This window comes from Chlamydotis macqueenii, chromosome Z (assembly GCF_036417535.1).
Source record: "Chlamydotis macqueenii isolate bChlMac1 chromosome Z, bChlMac1.mat, whole genome shotgun sequence".
NCBI classification, from domain to species: domain Eukaryota; kingdom Metazoa; phylum Chordata; class Aves; order Otidiformes; family Otididae; genus Chlamydotis; species Chlamydotis macqueenii.
The window spans coordinates 68321776-68341958 of NC_141593.1; positions in this window are offsets into that span (position 1 = coordinate 68321776).

Consider the following 20183-nt stretch of genomic DNA (forward strand, 5'->3'; position numbering starts at 1 on the left):
CTACACATATTAACAAAAATTGATCACTGGCATGCACTATATGATGTCTTTTCAACTATACATACAAAAATAGGTGCAGGTAAAGCAATATGGTCAGCACCTTAATTTTACATACACAGTTAATTTAGCTGGAACTATAGTGGCTTCATGAGCTACTGTTTTTCCTCTTTATTGTATAGGAGTGAATATCTAACTAAGTCTAATTTTGCAAGTACATAAAGTGACAAAAAAAATCACTGAGGATGTGTTTGAGAGGTTTTATTAATTTCTTATTAAGGTGCTATTGTTAGAGTTTTTAACTTCTATTTATGCCTGTGGCTTGTGGACACATAGTGGCAAGAAGGCTTGAGAGAAACCACGAATAGTCTTCATCAACACTTTTTAATGACATCATTTGTGACACATGTTACTTAAATCACACAAAATAAACTGTAATACTTCAAAATTTACTATACTTGCAGTCTTTCAGAAGATCCATTTTGCCTTTTTTTTGTGGGAGAAGATATTACAGGTGGTAGCAGGTACACTGTTGGAAAGGTAAAAACAAGAGGTTTTTGACATCTAGCTTCACGGGGAAAGATTGCTACAAAATTGCCCTTGTATCTGCCCTTCATGGAAGGCTGTAAAACACCTATTTAAATCGCAATGGACCAATATTTTTCTCTTCAGAACTTAAGGCTAAAAAGAAGGGGATTTTAGAGACAATCACTATTTTACTTGTTTCAGATAAATAATCAGGAATATGAAAACTTCCGTGGTAAGATGCCATACAGAGCTTCATCTTGAGAAATGGATCCAGCAGCTTTATCTTTTCTCTTGAAGTCTCAGAGGTCTGAGAGAAACCCTCAGGCTTCAGTCCAGCTGACATCAGCTGAAAGAATCTTCACTAACAAGCAGGAAAGAGAGGGGATGGAAAAGAGGGAAAAAATGGCCAGGGCCCATCCTCATCAGCCTGACCCGATAGGCTAGTGTGGGAAATTGCTGGATGTAAAAGATTTGGTTAAAGATGCAAAGCACCTAAAAAGCCTCAGATGCAGACAGTGCTAAAGTGATTTTTGTTGTGGAGCTTCAAAGATGACTGGTTATGACACACTTGCGTGTGGAAGCTGCGTGGTCCTGCTCATGGAAGTGTGACTCCTAAACAAGGGTGCTGAGGGCTGGGGGGATGGCTGAGCTGGGGAAGCCTTGTGCCTTGGTGCTTAGTATTTCATGCCTGGTCAGCTGCATCCCACTCTACCAAAAAATATTTTATGCAGAACTAATTTTATTCTGAGAAAGGCATTTCAGGGGCTGTTACCGTACCTGTGATATTTGAAACATGAATTTGGAGTTCACAGCTTATCAATAAAAACACATTGACTTTCATAGAGGTTGTCTGGTGAATTGGCGTACAGCAGCACAAACATTTACTTACATCATGTTCACAGCTGATAAACTGCAGTTGCTAACAGTTTGTTAATTAGATCTTAGTTAAGCTTTGTCCTTCCCGCTTTTGTGCGAACCTTCAACATTTGAGGATGCAATTTGCATGCATCAGTCAACACAGGCGCTGGAGGAAGCACTTGTTTAGGTAATAAGATAAGGAGGTGCTCTCTCCACTTTTGGGTTTTAGCAGCCACAGAGGTATGGCTTCCCAGGATTCGTAGCTGCTGCTTATTCAGGCAGCTCTGTGGTTTGTGCTGCATATTAATTTCTGTCCAACACGGGAATTCAATTTGTACTGTACGTTTCATTTCTTCACAGATTTAGATTTATTTCATGTTCTCTGCTTTTAATTAACTCTCTGGCACAGCTGCTGGACAGGATATAAAAACTCATTGCTCTCGTTGCGTTACGAGTACACCACCAATCATTTACCAGTTAGATGGTGGTGCAGGAGCTATCAGTTTCCATGGCAACCAGAGCCGTGGTGATTGATTCCTTGCCAGTATGGCATCACCACAGGGAGCGAGGCTTGTGATTTTTGTATGCTTGCAACATCCATCTAATTAAAATGGGATTAGAGAATCATCCCTGTATATGTTCAACAACTGCACCACAATCCATTTATGTAAATGTCAGCTTTATTCAACACGGTAGTTGGAGTGCTTATGAAGAAACAGTTGCTTTGCTCTCAGTGTCTTGCAATGGGAGGGAGGGAAGGAATAAAAAGAGACAAATGTATACAGTCTTATTTTGGCTACTGGAAAAAAACAAACAAACAAACAAAATTCCTTTTACTGATGCTCAAGTGCTATGCAAATTGTATCCTGTTTCCAAATCTGAATCATGACTATAGGGAGCAAAGATGGCAGAGCTGTTACAGCTTGGCTGATGTGCTGACGGCTAACCTGGGAAAATGTGCTGAGCCTGTCCTGGAAATTCATTAATTAATTTAGTGTCTATGAATTATTTATTTGCCAAAAGCCTTTAATTCATATGATTGATTTTGGTTCCGTGGCATCTCCTGAGAGCAAAGTAATCCTCATGCTCTCATAATTTTTCTTTCATAGAGCATTCCTCTAGTATTATAGCAGTTACTTGGAAATTTGTGAAGTCTTTACAGACCAGGCAAGATGACAGAAATGTTGTATCCAAGAAGACTCCAGATGAAAATAGCTCAGGGATTTTTCAGAGGGCTAAAAGTGAAGCCAGATTCTTTGGAGGATTGCTAGATGTAAATGTAAAAGGGAAAAAAAAGAGAGAAAGAAAAGGACAGAGGCTGACTGATCTGTTAGGATTTCTTTTTATATCACATAACAGTGCATAACAGTGACAAAGTAGTCTGTTAACATGAAAAGTGACAGTTTGCAGTACCTAATGGTCTCATGTCTGTATGCATTTCATTGTGCAATCTACTTCTGTATTATAAAACTTAGAAACATTGTATAAATTACAGATAAAATTAATAACCTACGAGATTTTATCTAAAAGCCCATTGATGCTAGTCACATGGCTAATTTTTTTTTAAAAAGGCTATTTCCTCTCAGAAGATAAGAAAACTGACTGTATAGCAGGCAACAGTATACAGACGGTAGAAATGCCATGTACCACATAAGAATACTGTATTTTATGATGCTGCCGTAATAAAATCCTCCCTCATGAACAAATCTAGCACTGATCTGGGAGGCCAAAAATCACAGTATCAGAGATTAATGATTTTGATGCAGAGGAATCATTCTGATGGGGCAGCAGTGAAAAACCTGAGTGACTGGTTGGAAGCACAGAAATAGAGATGACCAGGATGAGAACATAATGGGTGTTTCTGAATGAAGTGTCACTGAAGTTTCTAAAAAACCCATCCTGCCGAATTACCTGAGAGGATGTGCGTGATGTAGCAATATTAATGTCTCCATCCTGCCCTCCTTCTGGCTTTGGGTCCCTCTGGGAGAAGACAGCTCCCCTAAGTGAACATCAAGGCTCCTACCCACAGAGGTAAAGAGTATTTGCTCTTCAGTCTCCAATACCTGCACAGGTTTCACACGTAACTCATTTTATGTCCAGTTGTACCTGAACTTGAGGAATAACTCCTTAGTGCAATTCAAGTCTGCAGAGAAATGCAAATTGGGCTCAGGATAAAAACTCATCCAGACACAGGCTGTACGTTGCCACTTCTTCCATGTCCCTTTGACAAGTAAAGGTCTTGTCAAAAAAACATTGTCACTATAGCTGTAAAGCTATTGCAAGTCCTTCCACAGAAACCGTATAGGTCTGTGACTGAAGATTGTACCTCATGCAAACTATGATAGTAAGGGCCAAAACCACTTTGGTTCAAAATTATTTAGTCCACCTAAAGAAAAAGAAAAACCTCCATGAAAGAAAAACCTCTAAAACAACAACAAACAAAATAAAAATTAATACAGAAAAAGGCTAAGCTAGTGGCAATAAAAAATCTCTAGGCATCCTGCCAGTTGGTGTCCTGGTTTCAGCTAGGACGGAGTTAATTTTCCTCCCAGTAGCTGCTGTGTTTTGGATTTAGTGTGGGATTTGGTATGTGAAGAATGTTGATAACACAGTGATGTTATGAGTTGTTGCTAAAGAGACCAATGACTTTTTTCACCTTCCCAGGTTTTGCTAATGTGCAGGTGCAGGAAGCTGGGAGGGATATAGCCAATGCAGTTGACCCAAACAGACCAGAGCAAATATTCCATACTGTGGACGTCATGGTTGGACAGTGGGCAGAACTCCAGTAATTGCTGCTCTGAGATCACAGCTCAGGATCGTTCTGAGATTGCTCTCAGTTCCACTCCATAATCACTGCTTGGGACAGGCTATAGCAGTCGTTGGGTCATTGGGCAGTGAGAAATTGTGCATCATTCATCTTGTATATTCTATTATTATTGTTATTGTTATTAAAATATATATTTTATTATTGTTATTATTGCTTCCTTTGCAGTCCTACTAAACTGTCTTTATCTCCACTCATGATTTTTCCTTTCTTTCTGATTCTCTCTCTTACCGCACTGGGCAGAGGGAGGGTGAGCAAGTGGTTGCAGGATACATAGTTACTGGCTGAGGTTAAATCATGACAAACCGAAAGCCCTGTCTTTCTCCTTAGAGTAAGCTCAGAAGGCATTTGATTATCTTGCCTTTTCATGCTTTTTACCTCATAGAGAAAAATCCTTCCTTCAGGACTAAATGTCTCCTAGGTGGGAATCAGTCTTCAAGAGATTCTGGCACTTGCATTTGATTTTCTTACAGAGAGTGGCTAGTAGTCCTCTCAGATCCTTAAAGACATCACTCCCTGTACATTAAAACAGACTGACTACACCTGTCTGGACTTTCTTCTCCTTCCGCATCTCATGCGTTGTTCCATTTGAACAGGAAAGTGTTTTGGAACTTTATTATCCAAAAACTCAAGCAGCTAGAAAATAATGTCTCAAACTGCAACATCTTAAATGAAATAATTAGCTTAATAAATCCTACATTTCCTCTGAAATTCTGACCAATTACCCAAAAATAGCAGACTAAATATATTTTGAATCTACAGATGGAGGCTGAAAGGCACTAAGGAGAAAATTTTAAAATATTTTCTCTGCAAAACAGAAGGAATGTTTTCCTAAACAAATACACAGAAAATTCAATGTCCTCTTCGAATGTTAATATGCCAAATTTGCAGATTTGATTCAACTGCTGAAGTGCAAAAGCAGGTTCCTATCCCTGCTTGAAATGCTTTTCACAACATAACAATCCTTATGGTTTCAGCACCACAAACTCTAGAATATCCCAAAATTACATTGTGCCAAATGTGGTCGATGAGTGGTTCTTCTGTGTAATGCTTCTGTAGATAATGCAGCTTTTCACTGCCAAACAAGACTGCATTTTTTGTGCAACTTCTTATGCTGCACAGCAATGGAAAGTAGAAAGGGTCCCTCAAGCACTTTGACAAAGGTTTCAGAAGTTTAACAATATGCTGTCCTGTTTTCAGGTGAATAAATAAAGTATTAACACTGGAAACTGAGATCTTTATGTGTGATGTGTAAAATGCACAGATTTTTCCATTCATTTAATTCCACATTAATCCAATGCCGTGTTAGGATTAGCTGGCTTGCCTCTCTCCCTTGGCTCAATATCAGACACACTCCAGGCACTACTCTTACCAGAAAAATTTAAAGCCGATGCTGAATCAGCCCCATATTTGCAAGTAGCATGCTCTTACTGTTTCCCTCTGCAGAAACAGAGCTAACTCCAGGCAATAGTCAGCATGTCATTGCATTATGTAAGGGATTGCCATAAGGTTGAGGAAAACAATGTTGCTGAAGAAAAGAATCTTGGGAAACAACTTCTCAAGTTATTCACTGAAATAATTTAAAGATTTTATAATAACTAATGCAACCGAAGAAACAAGGTTCAGACTGTGAAACAGTCATGTAAAATAACGGCAATAAAGCTCAGTATTTTAAAGCAAAATGTTGCAGTGAAAATAAAATTATATCAAGAATGGAGGCTCAGTCTCCTTGTAAGTGGCCAAAATCTTTCATTTTCCAACAGCAAAATGATCTGCTCAAGCTTTTTCTCCTGCTTCCTTGCCCAGCCAAGTGGTTCTGCTGTCTTTCATCCCTTACAGTCAGTTGGATACGCTGACCAGGGAAAGGTGCCAGTCAAACCTCTGCATCATCTGCCTGCAGAGCAGCCTTCCAGGACAACACACCCACAAACTTCTTCATCTTTTTGCTACACCCCAGATGTGCTCCAGAGGAACCACTGGAAACAGTGTTTAGTATTTCTTCTTAATGAGTCCTGGGTGTTCCTGATGAACTCAGAATATTCCTTGCCACTATTAATATAAAATACAAGTAACATTTTTATTTTTATTTTCAAATGTAAATAACTGCCCACTCTGAACAGAGATGAGAAGGCTCAACCCATTTCATTTAAACCAGCAGAGAGCCCATAGATGCTCTATTTAAGTCTATTCTTATATGAAGCATCCTGTACCGGCAGTATCCTGCCATCTCTGCAGACAGTATTTTCAGTTTTTCACACAGGTAGAATCCAAGTTCTATTTATCTTTTTGTCTTTTGAACAAATCCTTACATATTATACTTGTGAAGGATAGTTTGCAGTATGTAATTTAGTATCCTTTCGTATACCTCTATGAGTGGTCTGAGTATAGGTTTACTAACCATTGTGGTTAATTAACAGCTGGAGAGATATTGCTAGTGAAGTGAAACTGCTGACCTCAGCTTATTCCCTAGTGTAGAAAATTATTGAATATTGAAAGCAAGTGAGTTTTATCCAGGGGTTAGTATTTGCGGGTTCGTGGCTGAAATATTAATGCAAACCTAATGCTCACATTGTAGAATTTTGCAGTTAATACAGAGGACCAGCCAGGGGCAGACCCGAAATAAGGTTTGAAATATGTGTTTGTGCCTCATGCGTGGTTTTATATTTCTGTCTCAGCTGTGGAGCTGTCAGTGATCATAAGTAATACAGAGCTGGAAGAGAGTATGGAGACCTGAGGGGGCTGAGAAGAGAATATTAGTGACTAGCATCCCATCACAGGTCCTGCCTCAAAGAACCTCATCTGCCGTGTGGCCCCATGTTCTCCATTTCTGATGTCTAACAAGGGGTAAAGCATGATTTTACCTTAAGCTGTGACACTAAAGCCTCTTGGCTCTTTGCAAAGCACAATAAATTGTACATTTGGTATTATTTTCTGCTACTAAAGTCTGCCAGGCCATCTTGGCAGAAGTACAGCTTCATCAGCCCTGCTGCTTATCCTGTGTGTGCAGGACTTTTGATCACAGCCAGTACTTGCAACGTTTTCAGAGACGAATGGAAGCCACTCAGGGCAGGCGAGCCCCTAGTTTTTTGAGAACAGAGCTACAAATAGAGCACCATCCACCGCTCTGCAGATTTCAGGTTCCTCAGGCTAGCAGTTTCCGGTAAGGACACAGGAAAGTCCTAGCTAGTAGTTTTCAATCTGTAGGATGAGCACCAGTGCAGTTCTCCTTCTTACTGTCCTCCCTCCCTGCAGTAAAAAATGTTTCTAAAAGAGTTAACGTGCCTGAAACGAAATTAAAGGTATTGTTGGATTTCCCACAGATTTGAGAAAAAAATTTAAATCTAGGTGAAGTATGGGAAACCGGTTTGCAGAATCTGCAGGGCAAGACAAAGGATTTTAAAATGTCACCAGTGGTTGTTCCTCTGTGTGCTAAGGTAGGACTGACTGGCGCAGCATTTTGGCAAAGCTTTTGCTAAATTCTTCTACTAGCCCTCTGTTGGTGAGATCTATTAGTGTCGTTTGCTAACTCAGCTACCAATGTACTGCTTCTCGTAAGACGAAGCCTCCACCCTGCTTCCTGCTGTCTTACCCATTACCAAGCAGAGATGGTTCCTTCCAACTCGCCACAGTTTCTTGCTTGCTCATAGTGACTGTTGCGGCCTCACAACATCCTCTTCTCTGCAGGCACTGCATTTCCCACAGGCCTCCTGCGTCATCTCCACAAGATAGAGAATTACTATGTAGATTGGCGCTTCCCAGGGACAGGGCGGCTTATGGTAGGGGCTGTTGGGATGCTCTGTGATGGCTCCCTTTGCAGGACCTAGCCTATGGAACTCCTTACACAATCGCAGATTAGGCTTTTTCCTCCTGTAAAGCTGCAGAAGGGGGCAAAGATTTGTCTTTCAATTTTCATCCACTAATATTTCTAGGACCCTTTTTTCTAGGTCCGTTATTTCATGGAAAACATCTATTTGCTTCATCCTTTCTTTATCTGCCCATTGCAGGGTTCCCAATGTGTTTCTTCAGTGCAGAGAATAAATGAGCTTCACTCGTTGAAGCTTCAGAGACTTTGAAATAAAGACAGCAGATTTGGCTCCTTTCTTTTGTATTTGTCTCCCCTGGCATTCATTTTCAAGAACAAATTTCTAGAATAAAATTTGTCCCCCTGTATAGACCAACCCAGCCAGGCATTTAAAGTTGAAATGAAAACTGTACAAAAGGTAAGCATGTGATGACTCTCCTATCTTTTGCCCTTATGTCGGTGATAGAAATAATTATCTCTAGGCATATCATTGCACTGTGCACAGTTCACACACAGGAGATTGCCAGGTGTTGGATGCGATAGGAAATGTGCAGTCTGATTATATATGCTAGAAACCAAGTGCTGCAAAATATCTCTTTTAAATGAGATGAGGAGCAAGAATTTAAAGATACCACTTAATTTTTCAACTGCAGTCAAGCAACACAAGTGTTTCAAGATGAATTTGTTAATCACATGGGACTAGGGATTGTATGTGGTAATAAAAGACTAGAAAAACATTTCCTAGCAGGCAGCAATAACTGTTCCATTCTGTTTAAGTAATTTTTTTTTTCCTTTGCTAGTTTAATTTGCCCTGCCCTGCTGCCTGCTCCAACTTATTTGAGTTGAAAGTAAATGCAGAGCTGGTGGAAGGCACCAGATTAATGACTGTGGAAATAAAACCCATTTGGTCGCAAAGGCTGAAATTCGCGCTTAACACAGCAAGGCAACGCAAGATCTCAGCACCACTGAAGGTCTCCACCCTGCTGCCTTCAGAAGAGGTCTGAGGGGTGTATAGCATGAGAGGAAATGGCCTCAAGTTGCGGCAGGGGAGGTTTAGATTGGATATTAGGAAAAGTTAGTTTATGGAAAGAGTGGTCAGGCACTGGAACAGGCTGCCCAAGAAAGTGGTGGAGTCACCATCCCTGGAAGTGTTCAAAGAACTTGTAGACTTGGCACTTCAGGACATAGTTTAGTAGGCATGGTGGTGTTAGGTTGATGGTTGGAATTGATGATCTTGGAGGTCTTTTGCAACCCTAAAGATTCTGTGATTGTATAAGCCTGTCCCAGTCCAGCTCCATGGTCATGGCTGAGCCAGTGGTGGCAGGGCAAGCCCCGTGTACTGTGCCATAAATGCCTCCAGCACTGCTTGGGCAGACAGGAACCTGGTGTTGCAACTCACTTGGTTACACGTCCTAATGTGGACTGCTGACAGGGATGCTGAGCATCATCAGCTGGAAAGGAAGCTGTCAGGATAGGGACCACCTTTTTTTTCTGAGCGCATCAGCTCCTTGACAGGAGCCCTCAAGCAGCTTTTAGGTGGTTATGGAGATACATCCCCCACTTGAGCAATGCATTCCCTCCTGTAGCTCTACACCCTGCTCAATGTTAGTGAGTGACCAACCATGTGAGCTAGTCAATAGCACAACATTCAAAGAAATTGTCTCAGTGCAGACCCTTTCAGAAAGTCTGAATCAAACTAAGTAAGTTCAGTGCATCTCATTTCTCTCAATGCAGAGATGGGCTAAGAAAATTCACCCTCAAGGATGCCTTGATTATTTAGAAACACTGTGACCAAAACCTAGCGTGTACTGCTCAGGCATGAAGGAATGTATTTCTTCAAATTCTCCATAGCTATTTACTTAGATTCATATTTACATTTTTAATGCATTTATTCCCAGTATATATACAAACAGAGGTTGAGTTTTTCTTGCCTGATGCTAGTGTTTGAGAACAAAAGAAGTTTCTCAGAACAGTGATTTTGTGCATTTGCAAGTGTATCCATGAGAAAACAGATAGCATCCTTCATTCCTGTCTCTTAAAAAGTAAAAAAAAATAGCTAGAGATAATCAGAAAGTGAGAAAGAAGCCACAAAAATATACAGCTTTTTACATGATATGATTTTTACTTCTTAGATAATCAGTCAACATAGAAAGGCTTTTCAGGGCTGATTTACCCTTTCTGCTCATTTAAAACTGGTTCTGGTATTACTGTGCAATAGCAACACTGAATTTCCCTCTACTCATCTGAGACTATTAAACCGTGCAGCAACTAACTTCACTCTTCACAGCAATGTTACATAGTTGACACTCCTTTCCCTTCACCTGCACCTCTTTTCCTTCCATAATCTGCAAGCCAGAGCCCTTCCACTATTCTGTTCTTTCGAAATCTGCCATTGTTTCCAGTTTTGTTTTAAAACTGATGTTATAGAAGGCAAGGCATAGCCAAGCCAAGATGTAGGCTGGATAGAGAATGGATAGAGAGCAGCCCTGAGGAGAAGGACTTGGGAATGCTGGTAGATGAGAAGCTCAACATGAGCAGGCAATGAGCCCTTGTGGCCCAGAAGGCCAACCATATCCTGGGCTACATCAAGAGGAGAGTGGCCAGCAGGTCGAGAGGTGATTCTCCTCCTCTACTCTGCCCTGGTGAGAACCCACCTGGAGTACTGTGTCCAGTTCTGGAGCTCCCAACACAAGAAGGACATGGACCAGCAGTAGAAGGTCCAGAGGAGGGCCACAAAGATGATCAGAGGGCTGGAGCACCTTTCCTATGAAGACAGGCTGAGAGAGTTGGGGCTGTTCGGCCTGGAGAAGAGGAGGCTCTGGACAGATCTTATAGCGGTCTTCCAGTACCTCAAGGTACTGTTGTGACAGGACTAGGGGTAATGGTTTCAAAATAGAGGGAGATAGATTTAGATTAGATATTAGGAAATTTTTTTTTTACAATGAGGTTGGTGGGACACCAGCACAGGTTGCCCAGAGAGGTAGTGGATGCCCCATCCCTGGAAACGTTCAAGGCCAGGTTGGACAGGACTCTGAGCAACCTGATCTGGTTGGAGATGTCCCTGCTCCTTGCAGGGGAGTTGGACTAGATGAACTTTGAAGGTCCCTTCCGACCCTAACCATTCTGTGATTCCATGATTCTATTGAGAAAATTGCATATGCAGGCTTTTTTTTTTTAAACAGGCTTCTGCTGGTTTCTGGGTAACACTGAGCAAAGAGCTTTTGAAAGTCTGTTATTACAGAGGTCTAAATAGATGCATGCATATATACATACATACATAAAATCATTTGGCTTTGGAGAACCTGAATGGAAAATAGCACATGTTGTTGAAGTGAAGCACTGTGCTAAACAGCAAATGTGTTATCACTGGCAGTGGTCATACAACTGAATCCCATGGAGTCAACAACCCAAACAGCCTGACAACAAAGTCCTGAAAAGTGTTCAAAATTGCTAAAATGAGTTTTAGAATTTGGATGCTGGTTTTAGTCAGTTCAGTTAGTGGTCTTGCTGAAGGTATGTAATTTTTTTTCTGTGAACTCTGTAGCCCCTGATGAGCATTGACCCAAATGCTGAAGTACACTGCACATCTGGCACGGGGACTACCCATTGCCTGAGAGAGTGACAGGAATCTTTTCAATATGCAACCAAACTAATCTGGGTCCTAATCAAGATGGCATATATTGTGCAGTGCAGGCCTAAGGCAAACTTTTTTTTTCTCTTAAAAAACATAGCTAATTTACTAGCAGTCTCACTAAATGTCTGAGAATAAATCAGTTGATTACCTCTGAGCACCTGTGAGAGGATTCTTAATAAACAAGGGCAGAAAAATGAAGCTAAAAGAAAGAAAAAAGTTGATTCCAGCTAAAATCATTGACAAAACAGGAAAATAATTTTATCTCCTAAACCTCACCTAATTTTTGTATAACTGTCTTCTCATACAACTAGAAACAGTCAGCTTCAGCTGCTAACAAAGTTCATATATGCACTTGGCTATGACCAAGACTTTCAAAGGTGTTTTACTACAGAAATGTCTAGATTTTATTTACAAATTCTGAATTATTAACTTTGGTGTTGATTTTAATGCTTGTATGATGAAGTTTACTTCTTGGAATTTGAACAGGTACTACACTTCTCACTCCCTTTGGCTAGGGGATTATTTGCCTAGAATAATTACTAGGTGATAAATATTTTAACATGCCTCTGAAGAAAGATAGTAATAAATGCCCAGTTAGTCAAAAAGAATTCAATAGTACAATGGCATAACTATCTGTTATGTTCTAAAAAAAATTCCTTATATAACAGAACGGTCAAGTGTTAATTCTGGCCTGAGAGGATTATTTTGCTAGCACACAAGACTAGTGGCACTCCACATAGCCTGTGTGGGTAAAAAAATGCAACAAGTATTCAATTCTGCAGTGATAAATAACTTTTTCCATGCTTTCCAGGCTAATGGAAGGAGAATAGAGTATAGGATGGATGTGAAATTCATCTTCTGGAGCAGGTTCTCTAAGACCACTCTTCACATAGGCTTCCCACGCTTACAATAGCCTGTGATTGCTATGTGAAAACATACAAAATCTTATGTTTTATGAAGAAAAAAAACAAAACCAAAAAAGTAATGTGATGGTTCATCTGCATATCATTCATTGACCAGAGGGCTGAGAGAAGCTAGGCAGGTAGAAATGTTTATAAATATTAGCTTATAGAAAGCATTAAGGCCTCAGTCTTGCAAATATACTCCCAAGCGCATATACACATGTGTCGTAGTTCAGCCCCAATCGGACCAGACTACGCAGTCTCTCTCTCACTCCCCCCACACTCCAAGAAAAACAGGGAGAGAAAATATAAGGAAAAACGGCTCGAGGTTTGAGATAAGGACAGGGAGAAATCCTTAAAGTTACCGTCACGGGCAAAACAGACTCGACTTGGGGAAAACTATTCATTTATTACTACAAACAGCAGGATAATGAGACAGAGAACAAGATAACCTCCCCCCACCCCTGCCTCTTCCCAAGCTTAACATTATCTCTACTACCTTCCCTCCCCGAGCGGCACAGGGGGAAAGAGGGAATGGGGGTTGCAGTCAGTTCATCATATGTTGTTTTACGCCGCTGCTTCATGGTCGGGGGAAGAACTCCTCACATTCCTCCCCTGCTCCGTTGTGGGGTCCCTCCCACGGGCCACAGTCCTTTGTGGAACTGCTCCGGCGTGGGTCATCTCTTCCACGGGTGCAGTCTCTCCAGAACAGCTGTCCCAGCGGGCCCTCCACAGGACACAGCTGCCTTCAGGCATCCACCTCCCCCGGTGCGGGGTCCTTCACGGGCTCCAAGTGGATCTCTGCTCCTCCGTGGACCTCCATGGGCTGCAGGGGGACAACCTGCTCCACCATGGTCGTCACCACAGGCTGCAGGGGAATCTTGGCCAGGAGCCGCATTACTCCTCCCCCTCCTTCTGAACTGACCTTGGTGTCTGCAGCCGTTCCTCACAACAGGCTGGTAGATGTCTCTCAGGATCTTTTTTACATCTCATTCACTTCAGGAATTCTTGAAAGGTCAAGTTCCACAAGTGTGGAACAGTTTGCTTCATGTCACCTTGTTCCCATTTCTCCTTCTTTTACATTCAGATATTTTTATACCTAGTTTATTAAATATCTTTCAAGGTGGCTTATTAAAACATCTGATGTTATAGAATATTCATAGAAGAAAAAAAAATCTTACTCATAGGCACAGAGTGACAGTGTTTCTAAAGATTGTGCCTTTTTAGTCAGAGGACAAAACCAGTGCCAAGTTAAAATCCAGCAAGTATGTCTCCTGTTCTGGTGGAAGGCTGTTGGAAATTGGATTATGGGCCATGAGTTACACAACGCGTGAGATGAATCTTTTTGAACAACAAGAATGAGAAAAAAATAAGTATAAATAAATGAAGTATTTCAGCATATTTTAGAACAGGGACAAATATGCATAAATACAATTTTGACCCAGTATTCGCAATGTAGAATATGAAATATAGAATCCAGTTTCAGAAAGGAGGCCCTTCCATCAACTCATGTGTGACATTGACCCTCTGCCTGTGAAGTGCAGATAACGACATTTCCTTGCCTCAGGGGTGTGAAAATGCTTATGGTCAAGATAGTTACCCTTCAGAACCTGTAGTCATGGAGGTTGACCAGGTATCAAAGAGACCTAGGTGATCAGAAAAAAGTTTCCATTTTTAAAAGATCATAGTTTCTACAGGGGTGGAGTTCATGTTAGGTCATTTTAAAAAGTGGGCAGAATCAGGCCACCTGAGAATTTGGATAAGAATGCTTTGTCTATACACAGCGGTGTATCAGTAGTTCCACTGAAGTCAAGTAAGGATTAAATAGGACACAGGCTCATCTGTCAGATGTTACGTCTTACCTGTGAGCCGTCCAGGAAGTCACTTCACCCTGTCCTTTTCACAAAGCATGGGTGCAGTTCAGGGGAAGAAGTTGCAGAACTAATCGCATAACTTCTTCTCAGCTGCAGTTTCAGGCGATTTCAGAGTAGAGTCTGCAGCAGCTGGGAATACAGCAATACCACAGGAGAGAAGCAACGATTTTCTGTGGGTTTTACTGCATCATCTGCATAGTGTATTAGGGAAGGGGATCTTGAACCTCTCTTCCATTTTCCCTCTGCTGCTCTTTTTTATTCTCTACAGTCAACAAAATTTAATTATTCGCTAAAGCTTAGGTGGGGATCTGAGCAAAGTTTAAAGCTGGGGAGAATACTCCATGCTATAATTGTGTTTATGCTAAATTTTGCATAGAGGCATTCCCATGCTTTCAATGATTTGTACAAAATAGCAGTGAATTTTCTCTGCATCAAGGTCTGATTAAAAACAGTTCTGGACACTAAGATACTGTCTTCGAAAAAGTCACTGATATTGACTTGAGGTTCCCAGAAGTAATTTCCTTGCATGCTCTCTCTAACCATGCCATTTCAGAAGTAGCATATCAGAGCAGATGAATCATGTTACACTGTCTGTCACTTATTTATTTACCTTTCTGAAGTCAACCTGCACAGCCCAGATACCTGCTGTCATCTGTCGTAGGGCTACTATCTCTACCAGTACAGTCTACTAGCAGAAGAGTGGGTGACAACTGGACTTTGCATGGAAAATGCAGACTAGGAAAACATTTTATGTTGCTGCTTTTTATGATTTCAATTGGAAATCTATGTTTTTCTCACAATTTAAATGAAGAAGAAGGACATAAACCTTTCTAGAAGATGAGGTTTTTTTAAATTGGTGAAATATATAGTGTCTAATATTCCTTACATTGGTAACTTATATTCCTGCACAATCTCATCTGTGAGTTAACTAATGGCTTTTGCATTATCACAGTAAGTAATTTATACATTTAAGTCACTTCATGTTTTGTTTACCATTTTTGTGCTTCATTTCTCTTACTGAAATGAGAACACACCTTTCTCTTTTTCCTCAGTGCTAAATTTCACTTACAGTATTAAGATAATGCTATTGTGTTTGGATTTCAGTTTCCAACAGTGTGGGTGCAGGGGATTGTTTAAATGTCATCTTAAATTAAGCCATTGTCATTGGAATGTGAGCAATTACAGTTAAACTTTTCTATTGCCACTGTTTCTGTTTGTTTGCTTGCTTGCTTTTAATCTTTCTTTCACATTTCAATAAAACTCACTCAAAGATTTAACACTACCTGACAAAAAAAATAGGCTATATGTAATTTCTTTTCCAAGAAATATCCTATTTTTCTCTTTCTCCCCCCCCCCGCCTTTTTCCCCTCTTCTAATCTTATCCACAACTATTAATTTTTAAGTCAGATACTGGAAGCTATAGAGACAGTAGTTGCTTTGCTTACTAGTAAACTAGTAAATCTATTTTGGTAGATAGGATGAATTTTGTAACCGTTCTGTACGCACAGTCCACATGTAATTACATTTTCTCATCTTTTGAGAAGAAATATTCTTGAGAATAAGCTCTCAGGATTTTGATAGGTCAGTTGTTTTAAATTAAGTGTCCTAATTTTTTTTATTGTTTGAATGGTAAATTAACAGGGTGCAGAGGTGAACAACTTCTTCAGTGCACATTGCTTTCTCTTAGACGTGTTGCTGAGTGGACGGAAGTCACGGTGGGGAGTGTATTGATATTGGGAGGAGGCGATGGAAATGGGAAAGTCTGTTCTTACTAGGAAAGCTTTGCATCTAGTTAGCCTTCAGTGTACATCACACATTTCCACTGCTAGAAGCAGGAAAACATTCAATAAGTTACCAAGGAAGTTATATGTGCGGATGGTTACAAGCTTGCATATAAGGGCAGGCCCTTACTCAGTTCTCATTGGCTGGGTTGGATTAGTGGACCACAAGTCTTTTACAGCCCAAGTCATGATTTTGGCTTTCTTATAGCAAGATCAGACCTTACTGGAGATCACCTCACCAGCAGTGACTGTGTTGAAGCCAAGTTAGTGACTCCACAGGACTTGGGATACTGGTCCTGCAGGAGCCCATAAGAGAACCTGAGATCATCTTCATCCTGGAATAATGGTGCAAATCATGCCCTAGTGCTCACCAGTCAGCAAGACTCCTGTTTGGTTGAAGACTTGCTCCCTGGTTCTGTGAAGCACTTACTTTGGTTCCTGGAGGAGACCCTCAAAGAATGGTGCTGTCAGACACTCCCTGAAGTCCTCCCCACTCGCTCCATAACACCTTGGGTCCAAGTAACCCCAAGTGCAGAGGGACAGAGCCCTTTGTGAGGGGGAAAGGGGTTCATCCTTTTGCAAATGTAACTGAAGACTTAACAATTGGTGATCAAATTGTATGATATTCACTCACAGAGTGAATATTCCATCTATTGAACATTCCATCTATTGAACCAGGAAACTGGGTTGGCCGTAGAGCAGAAGAAAGTCCAAGAAAACAAGCAGCTGTTCTGCTGTTTTACTCTGCCTTACCTGTGACAAGCCTAAGGAAAGAAAAATCAGCAAGTCTCACTTCATGGCACTATTTTAACAAAAGACTGTTTGCATGAGAGAGTTCAAAGCTCAAGGAAATCTGAATGGCTGTCACATTTCATAGGTATGGGAACCAAGGCACAATTAGGAAATAGAATGGTTTGCAGATGCCCAGTGGGACATGACCAGTCCTGATCTGAACTGAAGAGAGGACCACAGCAGCCCAGTGCAACTCAGACAGGAGGAGTTTCAAAAGGGAAGTACCACTTCCTGGTTTCAGACACACCTATGCTTCAGATACTGGAACTGGGGATGCAGAAGACTGGGAAAGATCTGACTACACTGGCTGCAAGCAGACCAGCTCTAGTGTGGTGGCAGGATTGCTGGGTTCACAGCAGTGCTCTGCACCCACGTAAATCTGCCCTGCTAGATTGCTAGACTAGGGTTGAGTATCACCCCAACACAGTCTCCATGCTGATGTGCCACCAGCAATGCTCTGATGATGAATAATTCATGTCAATTGGCTTGTTAGACAAATTACATCGTTTTCTGAATCTGCAAAGAGAGCATAACAATCTCAATTGTTCCTATTATTCTAAATTGTTCAATGACTTTTTTTTTCCTCATGAGAAGTACTTTTCCTTATAATTTGTAAATCCATGCTATGATTGTGATTTATGCAGAAGAGTAGCAGGTAGGATTGCTTACAGTCCAGCCCTTGCTCTTTTTCTGGAGCAAAATAAACTCTAGGTAAATTTAAAAGCCAACATACAAGTAAGTTACCTACTATTCATAACTCTTTCTTCTCAACTAAGAATATTTTTTTCCCCAACACAGGCTAATGTACTGAAACCTTTTCCCCTGTTATTACAAGATATATTAATTATTCAGTTTTCCTTAAGTTTCATTTTAACTTTTCTGTGCTCTTGTAACCGCAGACGTCTCCAATGTTAATAAAAATACATGAACATCTACTTTTATGATAAAGTTTTTGAGAGTTAAATACATTTTCAGTCTTTCATGCTCTTACAACTCCTTCTCAAGTCTTATTTTGGCCCTTATGCATAACAACAGCTTATCTGAGGAGTGGAGAAGGGGGATGTTTTTCTCAGTGTAATAAGCTCAATTCCAAAGGATTCCCTCAGCACAAAGACTTAATTTGTGTCAGCAATTATAGGGCACTATCCAAGAGAGATACACTTCATTAAATCAGCTGTGAATTATATTATGAATGTGTATTGAACTGATAATCAAACCCTTCAATTCACATTTTGTTTGTTGTTATACAAATACTTTAACATTATTATTTTGGGCAAGATTTTTCCATTTTGTGCGGTGCCTCCATCGCTGTGGAAGCAACTTTCTATGTCAGTGAATATACATCCCAGCTAACTCTTGTCAGTCAGGTACGTAGCTTTGATCTAAAGACTTACAGAATTACAGAATTATTATCAAGATTGGAAAAGACCTAAAAGATCATCCAGTCCAACCATCACCAATACTTCTCAGCTAAATCATATCCCTCAACACAACATCCAAACGTTTCTTGAACACCCCCATGATCGGTGACTCCACCACCTTCCTGGGCAGTGCATTCCAGTGCCTGACTACCCTTTCCGAGAAGTAATATTTCCTAACGTCCAGCCTGAATCTCCCCTGGTGCAGCTTGAAACCATTGACTCTAGTTCTATCACTGTCTACACGAGAGAAAAGGCCGACCCCTAGCTCACTACAACCTCCCTTCAGGAAGTTATAGAGAGCTATACGGTCTCCCCTGAGCCTCCTCTTCTCCAGACTGAACAATCCCAGCTCCCTCAGCCGCTCCTCATAAGGCCTGTGCTCCAGACCCCTCACCAGCTTCGTGGCCCTCCTCTGAACGCGTTCCAGGGCATCAATGTCTTTCTTGAATGTTCCAGGGATGGGGCATCCACCACCTCTCTGGACAACCTGTGCCAGCGTTCTACCACCCTCATTGTAAAAAAAAAATTCCTAATATCTAATCTAAATCTATCTCTCTCTATTTTGAAAGCATTACCCCTAGTCCTATCACAACAGGCCCTACTGAACAGCCTCTCCCAGTCTTTCCTGTAGGTCCCCTTGAGGTACTGGAAGACCGCTATCAGGTCTGTCCAGATCCTCCTCTTCTCCAGGCTGAACAGCCCCAACTCTCTCAGCCTGTCTTCAAAGGAGAGGTGCTCCAGCCCTCTGATCATCTTCGTGGCCCTCCTCTGGACCTTCTCCAACTGGTCCATGTTCTTCTTATGTTGGGGGCTTCAGACCTGGACACAGTACTCCAGGCGGGGTCTCACAAGAGTGGACTAGGGGAGGAGAATCACCTCTCTCGACCTGCTGGCCATGCTTCTTTTGATGCAGGCCAGGATGTGGTTGGCTTTCTGGGTTGCAAGCACACACAGCCAGGTCATATCCAGTTTTTCATCCACCAGTACCCCCAAGTCCTTCTCCGCTGGCCTAATCTCGATCCATTCTCCACCCAGCCTGCGTTTGTGCTTGGGATTACCCTGACCCACGTGCAGGACCTTGCACTTGGCGTGGTTGAACATCATGAGGTTCTCACGGGACCACTTCTCCAGCCTGTCAAGGTCTCCCTGGATGCCATCCATTCCCTCCAGCATGTCAACCACACCACACAGCTTGGTGTGGTTGGCAAACTTGCTGAGGGTGCACTCTATCCCACTGTCCGTGTCACGGACAAAGATGTTAAACTGGCCTGGTCCCAATACTGACCCCTAAGGAATACCACTTGTCGCCAGTCTCCACTTGGACATCAAGCCATTGACAGCAACCCTTTGAGTGCAACTGTCCAACCAATTCTTTATCCACTGAGTGATCCGTCCATGAGATCCATATCTCTCCAGTTTTGAGAGAAGGATTCATGTGGGACAGTGTCAAATGCTTTGCACAAGTCTCAGTAGGTGACATCACTTGCTCTTCCCTTATCCATCAATGCTGTGCCCTGTCATAGAAGGCCACCACATTAGTTAGGCATGATTTGCCCTTAGTGAAGCCATCTTGGCTGTAACCAGTCATCTCCTTATTTTCCATGTACCTTGGCATGATTTCCAGGAGGATCTGCTCCATGACCTTGCTAGGCAAAGGTGAGACTGACTGGCCTGTAGTTCCCCAGATCTTTCTTTTTTCCCTTCTTAAAAACAGAGGCTAAGTTTCCCCTTTTCTAGTTAGGATAATAATCCTTTAATCCCTCACAGAAA